We start from the raw sequence: 12,609 nt of genomic DNA on the forward strand, positions 1-12,609 counted from the left end.
CTGGCTGAAATAAATAACTGGCTGGGTGTGTGTATGACCACCCAGTTCTCCAATTTAAAGAAATGCTAACAAGTCTTCGACTTCCTTTTTGAAAAATCAGATTTTTCTGTTTAGGTTATAACTGTTTTCAGTGCCTCTGGCACTAGCATTACAAGTGTCAGAAAGAAAAAAAAGATCAGCCCTGTTTACTCACTCCACTTTCTGGAGCATTAAACAAAACTGCCCATTTCTGATCACGGGCTCCTGAAGAGGGCAGCACGTTCTAGATATTATTGAACTGTAAGCTTTGAGGTGACAGCCTGGGCTTCACTGCACTGCACACGGAGGAAGGGCAAATAAAACTTTCTGGATATTTTATGTACACACTTCCCACGATACAATAAGTCAGCAAAAGTCCTAGGCTTTTGACCAAGGTCAAAACTGTATTTGGTTATTAAAGAGAACATCCAAATTAGATACCTGAAACAAAATATTTAGAAAGAGAGCAGCGAAGTACCAGCAAGGAGAACTTTCACAAGGACCATGTTTTATCTTTAACACTGTAGATAACTTTTCCTATTGGCAGTGCATTGACTATCAAAACTACTAAAGGGGTTAGATTTAATTATCTCACTTCTTTGCACATTTCTTCTCAATTGCTATGGCAACATTCAGTTGCCTCAGCAGCAATGTACACTTTAATCAGATATTTCCTCACTCATTTCTCTGTGCACCACAGCAATGTAGTCAAATTTACAGCCAAACCCTGATGCATCTGATAACACCTCCTAGGAATTAATGGCTAGGTTTCCCCTGCCCCTCACCCATAGCCACAAATATTTCTAGAGAGTTTTGCACTCCAATGATAAAAGCTTTAGGAGTTGAAAAGTGTGTGTGCTTCCCTACTTCACTGTATCTTCCCTACTTCACTGATTTTATGTTGTCTTCTGTCACCACTCCCTTTTCACAAGGCTTCTACTTACTTGGGAACTCTTCCCATCAAGCAATGGGCAGGTCTTCTGGTCCCTGCAGGAACTCTTTCAGGGCTGAGAACAGGAAACATAATAATTGGGCAGACAATAAGGTTCCTCCCATATTCCACCCTGCCCTGAAAAGCTTTTTGTTGGATTACTCAGCCCTGATTAAATGCTTTGTCAGAGTACATCATAGTTCTTTAAAGTTCCTGGCCCAGAAACCAGGAACACGGGCTAAAATAAAAGTAATTAGAAGTGATGAGCAGATAGTAGGGACTCCTTATTGAAATGCAGACAGTAAAAAGAGTCAGGAAGCTAAACGTACATGGGGATTACTAAATTCAGGTTATGGGAAATCTTGATATTTCTGACACAGAATATTGTCTGGTTTGAAAACATGTCATCATCAAGGTAAAGGGCAAACAGAGATAAGTTCCTAATGCTGCCTTAGTGTCTGTGGTGAAAAACATAGAAATGCATTAGAAGGATTGTATTTGTTTGGATTATAGTCAAACATTTAGGAAAGAGAGATAGGCATAAAGCAGTAAAACTTAATTCTGCATATTCTGAAGATTGTCATTAGATATCCAATTTTGCTTTTTTGCATTAAAAGAAATATTCTACACTGCTTTTTGTTCTACATGTATTTTTCATAGCTGTTCACCTGTTTGCATGTAATCAACTATCACAGCTCACTTTTTAATAAGGTCTCAGATTACTGCTGTCCTAAATATTTTTGGAAACCCTGGGTAAGTACAGAGTTGTCTTGGACCATTTTGTTCCAGAGAGGTGTTAACAGAGTCAGAACCACTCCACATCATGTCAATGATAACAAAGTCTGATCAACATCCCTGACCATGCAACATAAAGTCACTTTCTACAGTTTATCACCATGTGAGCCATAGCAGCTTTTCTAGATGTTTTGTAACTCAGTATACCAAAAAATACAAGTGTCAATTTATTAGGAAATTCCAGGAAAAACTCTGCACACTCTGCTTTCCGTACATGACAAGGGATCTGATCATATATTACAAGGAAGTTCACAATATATGGGATGTTTATTATGGATCTGGGGGAGACTTTTCCAGCTGAAGTACCAAAACCAAACATTTGCGGGCCTATGTCACATGACATCACTGTCTCCCAATCAACCACTGAAGTTGTTATTTTTTTAGGATTCTGAGGAAGAAGTTAAAAGTTATAGAATCTACAATGCTTTTTGACATCAGTACTTCTGGAGATGTACATATATTGTCTTTGAAATTAATAGGTCTAACCTTATAAATAAAAACTATTTCAGTTTCCAGGACTGCTCTCAGTAGCTTAAAAAAAGTATCTGTTGCAAATTTGTATATATAATATGAGCTTTATATATAACTAAACACAATATGTAACAAACAACATTGTGCTGTAGGGGATGCAAAGATCTTTTAAAGTTCAGATTTTGAAATTGTATTGGAAAATAAAAATTAAAAAAACCCCAAAACTTTAAACCTAAAAATTTCGATATCTATGAATAAGTGAATATTACAAAATTTTTGTAGTATAAATTCTTCCACTAAAGAATTGTTTTAAAAGTTGATTCCTGTAACTTGGGAAGAGCTATGCTGATTTCCACCAGCTGAGAATCTGGTACACAGTCTTTATAATAATATTTTTTTTCTTTTGCTGAAATTATCTATGTCATAAAATTAGAAATCTAGGCCAAACAATCTATTCCTTGTTTGAATACTTTACCTGTTTGTGTTTATGTGAAATAACCAAAAGTAAAATATTTTCAAACCAGTTTTTGGTGAGGGTGTGATTTCCACAGGGTACAGTAGAGTTCAATACAATGTAATCTCTAAACTAAGGCACATCACACAGTTCTGTAGGGGACACAAAGTTCTCACTAGGTTTCTTATCAGCAGTTTACAAATTTTTGCTATGGGCTGCCTTTAATTTTCAGTAATAGTTTGTTTCCTTCCCTCCTTTCATTCCTTCTTTAAGTAGATTTTTCTTTAGTCTGTTTTAACCTAACCCCACCCCTTCCCTCATTCTGAGTATAATAAACTACATTCTTTATAACTTAAAAACACTCCTGTTTCCCTCCAGCACAAGCAGAGCTCCTGGCATCCTCCCATTGCCCAGCAGTTGTCCTTCCCACTTCTCCAAGAGCTGCTGTGATCCAGGTATTCATCACAGAGTATCTTCCTGGTCAACCAAATCAAACATTCTCTTAGGAGAAGTGCCTGTTTTCCTTGACCTTGGCTCTCTGCAGCCTGAACATCTTGTCTCAAGGAGAGAACACAGAGTGTGGCACCTGTAGCTGCTGCAGGTCCATTTCTCATATGGTTGCAAAGAAGGGAGGAATTTGTGTGACAGAGACAGGGTAGGATGACAGAAAAATTCAAAAGCTGAGTAAAACTCTGGAGATTTTTATTTTTTTTAATTCCCACTTCTCTAGTCACTTAGTTTCAACTCTACTTGAGTTTAAAGACCCTTTCTATAAAGACTAATCAATGTTTATGCAAGTGACCATATTATTTTTTTTAAAAGCTTAACCAAACTGGAGAGTGGAATTGCTACAGGGGATGCACTACTCAGTTTTTGTGTATGTTATGCACACACACATATGTACATGCATACACAGAATTTATGTATGCTCTTACTGTAGCACTAACACTCCCTAAAGGTATTATTATGTTGTAAGACAAATTAAAATTAAACAAGAGGTAAAAGTGCACATGAACTGAAAACTGTTAAAAATGCCTACAGGCAAGACAGAAGTGAACAGCAGGAATTTATCCAGCTGTGGGTGCTTTGGAGTTCCTTTGGGCCAACTGACTGTACTCCCATTTCTGCTGCAGGAAATGCAATTTAAAAAAAAAATCATATAGGTCATGTGAATTTCAAGCAAAATGACATTAATATTTTTTTTTCTGCCTGTAAGATAAAAATGAAGGAATTTCTGTAAAACTCATTAAGCTGCAGGACTGAATGTGGAGGGATGGACGTAATACCTGACAGAAGAGCCCAGAAACAGTAACAGAGATATATACCCAGGTCAGAAATGTCATAGCAGGTATGTTTGCTGACAAGCACATCTAATAACATGTGCAATCAGTGGATTATATGAGATCAACTTTGAGAACTTTTGTAAAAAAATCTGTCCTGATAGAGTATTTCTAAAGCTAAATTGCAAAAGAGTTTTTTTTCGTACTGGCAGATGCAATGAGACCCTATAAAGGATACCTGAGAAGAGCAGAACTGACATGGCCAAAGGTCTGCATCCTGAGATCAAAAACAGAATCATAAACAACTACAGTAGTAGTAGCATGTGTTAAATATGTACTAAATTTGGATGTGCAAATCACATTTTATGTAGGTGCAAATGGATGCACTCATTAGAGGTGAAGGTGATCAAACTGAATAATTATTTATCTTTGCGAGTAAAATTGTTAAGTTTACTACTTCCCTTCATTCAAACCTTAAAACAATGTATCTCACAGAGAAAGAATTTGCTATGTAAATTATTACGTGTTATGCACTGAGAAAGAGAAATGACATGGCTCAATATCACAGTCACATAATGAAATAAGGAACTGTACTCCAACCAGTTAATTCAGCTATTTTTGTGACAGTGTTATCCAACAGTTATCACCATGACAATGCATCTTTGTTGACTTAGAAGTGCACAAAAATGAAAGAGCATTTGGACATGGAGACAAGGATATGAAGCCATGGTAGGAAGGAAGATTAGAATTGTAATTCTGTCTCATTTTTACAATACTGGAATCCCTGTGGTATCACTGGAAGTGCTCCCAATTTCCACCAGGACAAAAGAAAGCATGTCTTCCTCTGATTCTACGTACTTGGAAACTATATAACAGCTGTATTTATAGTCCAACAGCTATATAATGAAAGGAAATATGTGAAAATGAAAAAAAGTATTAGCACATGCATCAGAATAACACAACAAATAGGATGTGGCTTTCTCCTGGTGAAAATAGAAATTAATATTTTCTGCTTTGAGCACTTTGACTCCAAGTGCAAGTCTTATAATCTAATTGGTATTATAGAATCACATAATGTTTACATTGGAAAAGACACTCAAGATCATTGAGTCAAACCATTCGCCTCATGCTGCCAAGTCCACCACTAAACCATGTTCCTAAGTACCACATCTACATGTTGTTTTAACTACCTCCAGGGATGATGACTCAGCCACTTCCCTGGGAAGCCTGTTCCAATGCCTGACCACCCTTTCAGTGAAGAAATATATCCACTCTAAACCTCCCCTGGTGCAATTTGAGGCCATTTCCTCTTGTCCTTGTATTGCTTTGTACTTGTCAGAAGAGACTAACCTTTCAGGTAGTTATAGAGTGATAAAGTCAGTCCTGAGCTTCCTTTTCTCCAAGCTTAACACCACCATCTCCTTCAGCCACTCCTCATAAGACTTCTGTTCCAGTTCCATTGCTGTTCTCTGGACTAGCTGCAGCCCCTCAATGTCTTTCCCAAACTGAGAGCCCCAGAACTGGACACAGCACTCAAGGTGTGGCCCCACCAGTGCTGAGCACAGGGGGACAATCACTGCCCTGGTCCTGCTGGCCACACTATTGCTGATCCAAGCCAGGATGCCACTGGCATTCTTGGCCACCTGGGCAGAGCTGGCTCAGGTTCAGATGCTGTCAACCAACATCCCCAGGTCCTTCTCTGCTGGGCAGCTTTCCAGCCACTCTGCCCCAAGGCTGTTGTGCTGCATGGGGTTGTTGTGACCCAAATGCAGGATCCAGCACTGAGTCTTGTTGAGCCTCACACAATTGGCCTCAGCCCATCAATCCAGCCCATCCAGACCCCTCTGCAGAGCTTTCCTGCCCTCCAGCAGACTGACAGTCCCACACAGTTTTGTGGTATCTGCAAACTGGCTGTGGGTGCCCTCAATCCCCAAATTCAGATCATCAGTAAAGGTATTAAACAGAACTGTCCCCAACACTGAGCCTTGGGGGACCCCACTAGTGACCAGCCACCAAATGGGTGTAGCTGCATTCACCACCAGTCTCCAGGCCCAGCCATCCAACCAGTTTTTAAGTCAGTGGAGGGTGCATCCATGCACACCATGGGAAGGCAGTTTATTCAGGAGAACATTGTGGGAAACTGTCAAAGGCTTTACTAAAGTCTAGTCACAGCCTTTCTCTCTTCCATAAAGCAGGTCACCCTGTCATAGAAGGAGACCAGGCTGGTCAAGCAGGACCTGCCTTTCAAAAGCCCATTTTGGCTGGGCCTGATCCCCTGTTTGTACTGCACCTGCTGTCTGATGGCACTAAAGATGATCTGCTCCATGACTTTCCCCAGCACCGAGGTCAGACTGACAGACCTGTAGTTCTCCGGATTCTCCTTCCCCCTCATTTGTGTAGATGGGTGTCATATTTGCTAAGCCCTTGTCAATGGGACCTCCTGGGTTAGCCACGACTGCTGGTAAAGGACAGGTGTCTTGGTCAGCACTTCATGAATATTAAATGCAAGTAGCTGAGATTCATATAGATTTTCTATATGAAACCAAACAATTTGTATATATGAAACTATTTCTTCCTTCAGAATAGAGCTCTGTGAAACAAATCGAACCTTAAATGAAACAATAGCCTCAAAGACTTCTGACTTTATAGGGCACTTCCATGCTTAAAAGCACCAATGAAAAATGTACTGGTTTTGCTCGACAGATCTGCTCTTTGGACTAAATCCAGATTTCAAGTTATTGGGAGAGGCTTTTACTTCTGGATTGGGCCCTTTGTGTATATTCACATTCATGTATGATTACTTTAGTGGAAAAAGTGGTTTTATTCCCACTTATGATGAAGTGAACTGAATTCTCTTTTGGCATTACTTACTGTATCAACAGTGAAATTTATGCAGTCACAGTGCATTTAAATTCTGTACTATAATAAAACTGCATTATCCCAATGAAGGGTAGCAGAAAAACTACTAACATTTAACTGGGAGCATCTTTAGTAATAACAAGATGCATAAGATAGAAGGAATACCGCCTGGTCTCTTGAAGACCACTTGAGTTTTCCAAGTTCTGCAGTCAAAAGCTGTAAAATATATTTTTATTAGTCAACTGAGAAAATTAGATAAATCCTATGAGATTAAAAGCATGTGGAAATCTATTCTGCCATTCTAGCAAAGTAATTTTTCATGATGCAACTGAACTGAAATAGTTCCTTTTGTGAAACAATTCAATTGTTAAAGCATTTCTGAGTATGAGTAGAACGCATTTAGTAAAACTCACTTGTACCCCTTCTATATTGTTGCTTTCTTCAGCAAAATTTGGCATATACTGTGTGTTGACATTTTATTTATTACATGCAATATTTAAAAGAACATTTGAGGAAAGGGTATAAGAACTAAGGTGCATGATCATATGCATATTATAGTTGAGACTGCCAAAGGAGCATGGAGAAACTAGACCTCTAGCATTTATTGAAATTCCATGGAAGGTAGGCTCCAGTGGCAATCCCAGACTACGTAGAGAACAGAATTTCTCTGCATTTATTCAGGTATGCACCTGAATTTTTGCTTTAGCAAAACTCAGTGTGATCAAGTACTGTGAACATAGGATTGAGCTTTGCAATTTCCTGAATAGCTTTTATGAGGAGGGCTTGTGCCTCTGTCTTTCTCCTCCCTTTGCTGTTCATGCCCTGCTTTCCATTTTCCACTCCCTCCTTCTTTAAGCCTCCCCAGAAACATGCTGGACTTAGCAGGAACTGGGGTCAGCGTGGTGATCAATGGCTCGGGCGGTTGAGCATTCAGCCATTGATCACACTGAATTCATAGATCTCAGCCATGCCATCACCAGCAGCTGCTTCTACTTAGCCTGCCAACTTTCTGTCACCTCGAGGATTCAATGAAGTTCAGAGGCAGTGTGAGAAGGTTATATAATTCTGTCAAGAGATCATGTATTTGATTTTTTTCATCTCTTAGACCTACATGTCTACCCTTTGGGGGTCTATCACAGACTGAGAAGTTCCAATATATTACATACCATAACACAGCAGTATAAAGAGTGCTGTATAAAATATATAAATGCCCTTCCTTTGAACAGAATAGCAGGAGCTTTCACTCCTTTCTTTCATTAAAAGAACATTACCTAATGCTGAAGAGAAACCACAGCTGTATTCATATATGTATGCACATGCTTTGCTGGTAATTTGAAACACATTGTCAGATATTGTCATATCTAGTATTCCTTCTCTCACTTATATTTAAATATTCTATGCTTAATTTGTAAGAGTAAAAAGTTACTTTAATCGCTTCGATAAAATATGTACAGTTTAGCAACTTTACTGGGAAAACAAAATATATTTCACCAAGCCATCAAAAGGACACTGGGAACTTGAATGCTACTTTCTCATCCAAAATCTCATCGTGCAGTGTAGCTGACCTTTTTTTTGCTCCATTTTTTCCTGTTTACTTAGCACAGGTAGTTTGTGCTCTTGCTCACATACACTGAAGTACAAAGCTACCACACTTTTGGATGTTATCACTTCCCAGCCTTATACCTTGCCCCTCCACTGGAAGATTGTAATCCCATCGACAGTCCCGAGGATCAGGGCAAAGGCTTTTCACTGGCAGTTTAAATTAGCAGGCAATGTGAATGTAGGTGGCTCAAGTACAGACACATGCTCCTCTCTCCTGTCCCTGTAGGCTGACAGCAATTTCCAGCAGAATTGTAAGATGGGACAGCTGTGAGCATGAATATCTGAAATCATGGCAACGACATCTGGCAGAGCTTGTCTGTCACAGCCCCATGGCTGAAAGGTAGGTTGGTAGTGTGGGCTCTGCAGGCAGCGGTCTGCTGGAGAGAGGTGCTGGAAAGCTCAGGCCTACAAATCCTCTCCAAACAGCTGGCAGCAAAGAATGAAAATAACCACAGTGCACAGAACAATGTTGTAAAAAAGTCAGATTTCAAAGTTTTAAAATAATGCTGTAATGATTCACAGGAGTCAGGTTGGCACTGGGTTGAGTTTCTGTTAGAGGAAACAATGTGAGGGGGGAATATGAAAGTATTAATGATTAATAATGATGGCTATGATAGTAATATTCTCTGGTCTTCTGAATGATGCTTACAAACATTCATGGAGGAAAAAAATTAAAGAATTCTAGATATTTTCTAGGAATTAGAAAAAACCCTTCCATATTTTTCAAAAAAATCTTTTCTTGAATTGGTCATTTTGAAAACATTAAAATTGACAGTGTCCCTTTTAATGATACACTTTCAAAGCTTTATAAAATCTCCCTGTTAAATGAGGCTACTATAACACATTCAAAGAGGTATATGCAGCTTGAAAAAGGATCCAACATCCAGGAAAAAAAGGCCATATTCTGTTATACGAATGCAGTTCCAGGGCTCTAATGAATCCAGAGAATTTACCAATAAACATAGTACATAAATTAAGTTGATATACTATGCAATCTGCAATTTAAAAGCTGATGAAAGAAAGACTTAAAGGTTCCTATTCACCATCTTGCCATTTTTATAGTTTATCATAATAAAAAATGAAAAGAAAGTGGTATCAGTCAATATTACAGGATTCCATATTAGCTTTTCACATAAACCAGGTGCAAGCAATTAAGATTATGGTTCCTGTATTTTTAAAAGGCTCTTTGTCCATTTTCTTTTATCCATTCAGTTAAAAAAAAAATCCATAGCTACTCCTAACAATTTGGGATTTTTGCTGCCTGTCTTTGCTGCCATCAGCTCTCTTCCTGAGTACTTAGTATCTTGTAAGGCCCATTTGAGTTCACATTAGAAGAGATAAAATTTTAATAAAAAGTTATGGGAGTGATATTTTAACAAAACCAATTTTAATTGAAATTACCTCAAATGCAAACACATCTTTCCATGTTAGGTTTGGTATACCCGTTTCAAACCATCTCAAACCCATTTAAAAGCAAAATCCATCACTTGGACTAAAACTAAGGTGTCATTGTCACTTTAAATCACAACTCTGTATTTCAGCAATTGGCATCTCATGAAGTGGTTGTGCCACTTGCAAAATATTCAAGGACAATATTAAACAACATCCACAACCTTCCCAATGTTATTTAAAGAAAAATTAGGTTTTCTATCTAATTTCTTTGCCTCTTCAAATACTGTTATTAACATTCTTTTTCACGCATCTTTGTTTCCCCTCTTTCAATTTTAATTATGTTTTTCTTTCTAAATTAATCCTTTGTTTGAACTGTTACTTTTGAGAGAAAAATAGAGTTGTACAACAAGCAGCTGAATATTTGCCAGTTTGCTTTGGGTCTTTTCATGTTCCTTCTCAGAGGCCAGATTCGACAAGGTGCTGAGCATCAGGCAACTCACTAAAAGTTGAGGGTGCTGAGAAAATCTCAGAAGAGCCTAGCATATTGCAGGATCATGCCTTGCACAGCAAGTTCTCCAAGTGATGACTATTTATGTTTCACTGAATAGACTTAGCATAAATTTTAACAACTCTGATATGATTGGGATTTTTTTAATGGGCAAAGAGGAGGCATTTTTCATGACCATATCACTCAGCACTTTGAGAATGAAGTGTACAGCAATGCCACCCAAAATGTCTGGCAAAGAACCAGATGTCATAGTAACAAACACACAAATACTGGAATACATTAGAGGCAATTGCAAGGTACGTAAGCTCCTCAGTGCTGAGAAGGCAGCCAGATCACTGTAAGTCCTGCTTAATCAAATAATAGTACAAAACAAACTTACACACAATCACCAAGAAACCACAAGGATGACCCCATAAGTACTGGACATGTTTTACTATTCACTTGGATTCTATTTTTTATGTTACAGATGCAGCATTAAGTAATATTCTAAATATGCATGTTAACTAAATAATAAATTTAAATATTTTTTAAAAAAATGCAACGTTAGCCTAAAATACTTACAATTTTTCCGTCTGTTACACAGATAGTTTATATTCGCTGTTTCTCCACTTCCTGCAGAGAAGCATTTTTGATTTCTTTCACAGGTGTGGTAATGAGCCACAGAGTCTGCAGCTGGACCTGAGTAGCACCTGTATCACTGGGATTGGAATTGTGCAGGACCCTGTGCTGAGGGGCCATCACTGCCCTTCTGCCAGCTGCCTTAGCCAGGCAAGGCTGCAGCACCTCTGGGAGGCTGCTCTCACACAGAGCTGTGTGACACGATCTGTCCCTGCAGGACAGAAACTCACACAGCTCACAATTACCTTGAGTTAACTTTAACAAAGGCTCACTGAAATCCTTCTTCTTAAAAGCTGCATATATTTTCCCAGGATTTTCCTTGATATAAGAAAATTATTTTTATGGCTAAGTGTTGGCATTACAACTATCCCTATAACAACTTAACTCATGGATATATTGCTTTTTCGATTCAATTGTGTGCAGTCAGGTTTTATCTACTGTACCTAAACATATCACACAATCAGGGAATCACAGACTCATAGGATGATTAGGGTTGGAAGGGACCTTAAAGACCAATTAGTTCCAACCCCCTTGCATGGGTGTGGACACCTTGCACTAGACCAGATTACTCAGAGCTCCATCCAGCCTGGCCTTCCATGGATGGGGCCTCCACAAGTTTCCTGGGTATCCAGTTCCACTGACTCACCAGCCTCCCAGTAAATATAACGTTGATACAACACAGTGATTTACATTTACATATAATGCTCTAGCTGTACAGTAACTTCATGTAACACAGAACCTTTCATTATGAAGAATCCACCCAAACTAAAATCTTACCCTCTTTGTGGAACCTGAATCAAACAGCCCCTCCTGATCATAAGAAGTATCAATACAGACAAAGATAGATTGCAGAAACAGTGGGCCTGTGGGTATCATGGAAAGCTGAAAAAAACTGTATATGAAATGTGGTTTGAGGTGTGGTTTGAGATGTGGTTTGAGGTGTGGTTTGTCTAATATGTAAATAGCACTGCCTTAGTTTTTCTTAACTTCATGCAAACATCCCTTAAAAACCTTTAAAAATTGAACTTAAGCAGTGTCCATTTGCTTCACCACCAGGTCCACAGCAAAGTCCACAGCCCAGAAACAGTGCTGTAAACCTCACCCTGAATACCAGTAATCAGGGGTGTTACCATGTTCTCTTGGTAAATGTTGTGCTGATGATAGAATCTTGTTTGACAAGCAATAACTTGTTTATAAAATGCTAGCAATAGGTTTCCATTCAAAAATAAGTATAGCCCTCATCTAATTACAGAATGACTTTCCATCTGTTATATCCTCTCAAAATTCTATACCTATCTGTATACACACATAATTCTAACATTCACTAACCCTATATATCATAAAAATCTATTAAAAAGTAGCTATGTTGACTTTCAAGGCAGAAAAAAGGCAAGCATTTGTTCTGAATCTACACAAGCGAAAGGACTAAGAAATACTAGATCAGGCACCAAAAAAAAGCAAAAAAGCTAACAAACTAAAAAAAAAGATTGTTAGAAGTTCCTGCTCCTAAAAAATTCCTGCTCCTTTTGAACTACTCAGCTTATATCAGAAAACATCAATGCAAATACTTAATCCTTCATAATTTACTCAGTTTTAGCAATTAAGAATAGTTTTTCCTAATCATAGTCTTTTTGTTTCTGTTTTGTTCTTTTCTAAACATAAATGCATATAATTTTTTTGC

The 12,609-nt window shown here is 38.3% G+C and overlaps 1 protein-coding gene across 1 annotated transcript in view; it reads right to left on the bottom strand.

Annotated features, from left to right (window-relative positions):
* The window catches only part of ADGRL2 (adhesion G protein-coupled receptor L2), a 384,704-nt gene that overhangs the window by 176,803 nt on the left and 195,292 nt on the right, over positions 1-12,609 (bottom strand). The gene's annotated exons all lie outside the window — the stretch shown is intronic.

This window comes from Corvus hawaiiensis, chromosome 9 (genome assembly GCF_020740725.1).
Source record: "Corvus hawaiiensis isolate bCorHaw1 chromosome 9, bCorHaw1.pri.cur, whole genome shotgun sequence".
In the NCBI taxonomy this organism is placed as follows: Eukaryota; Metazoa; Chordata; class Aves; order Passeriformes; family Corvidae; genus Corvus; species Corvus hawaiiensis.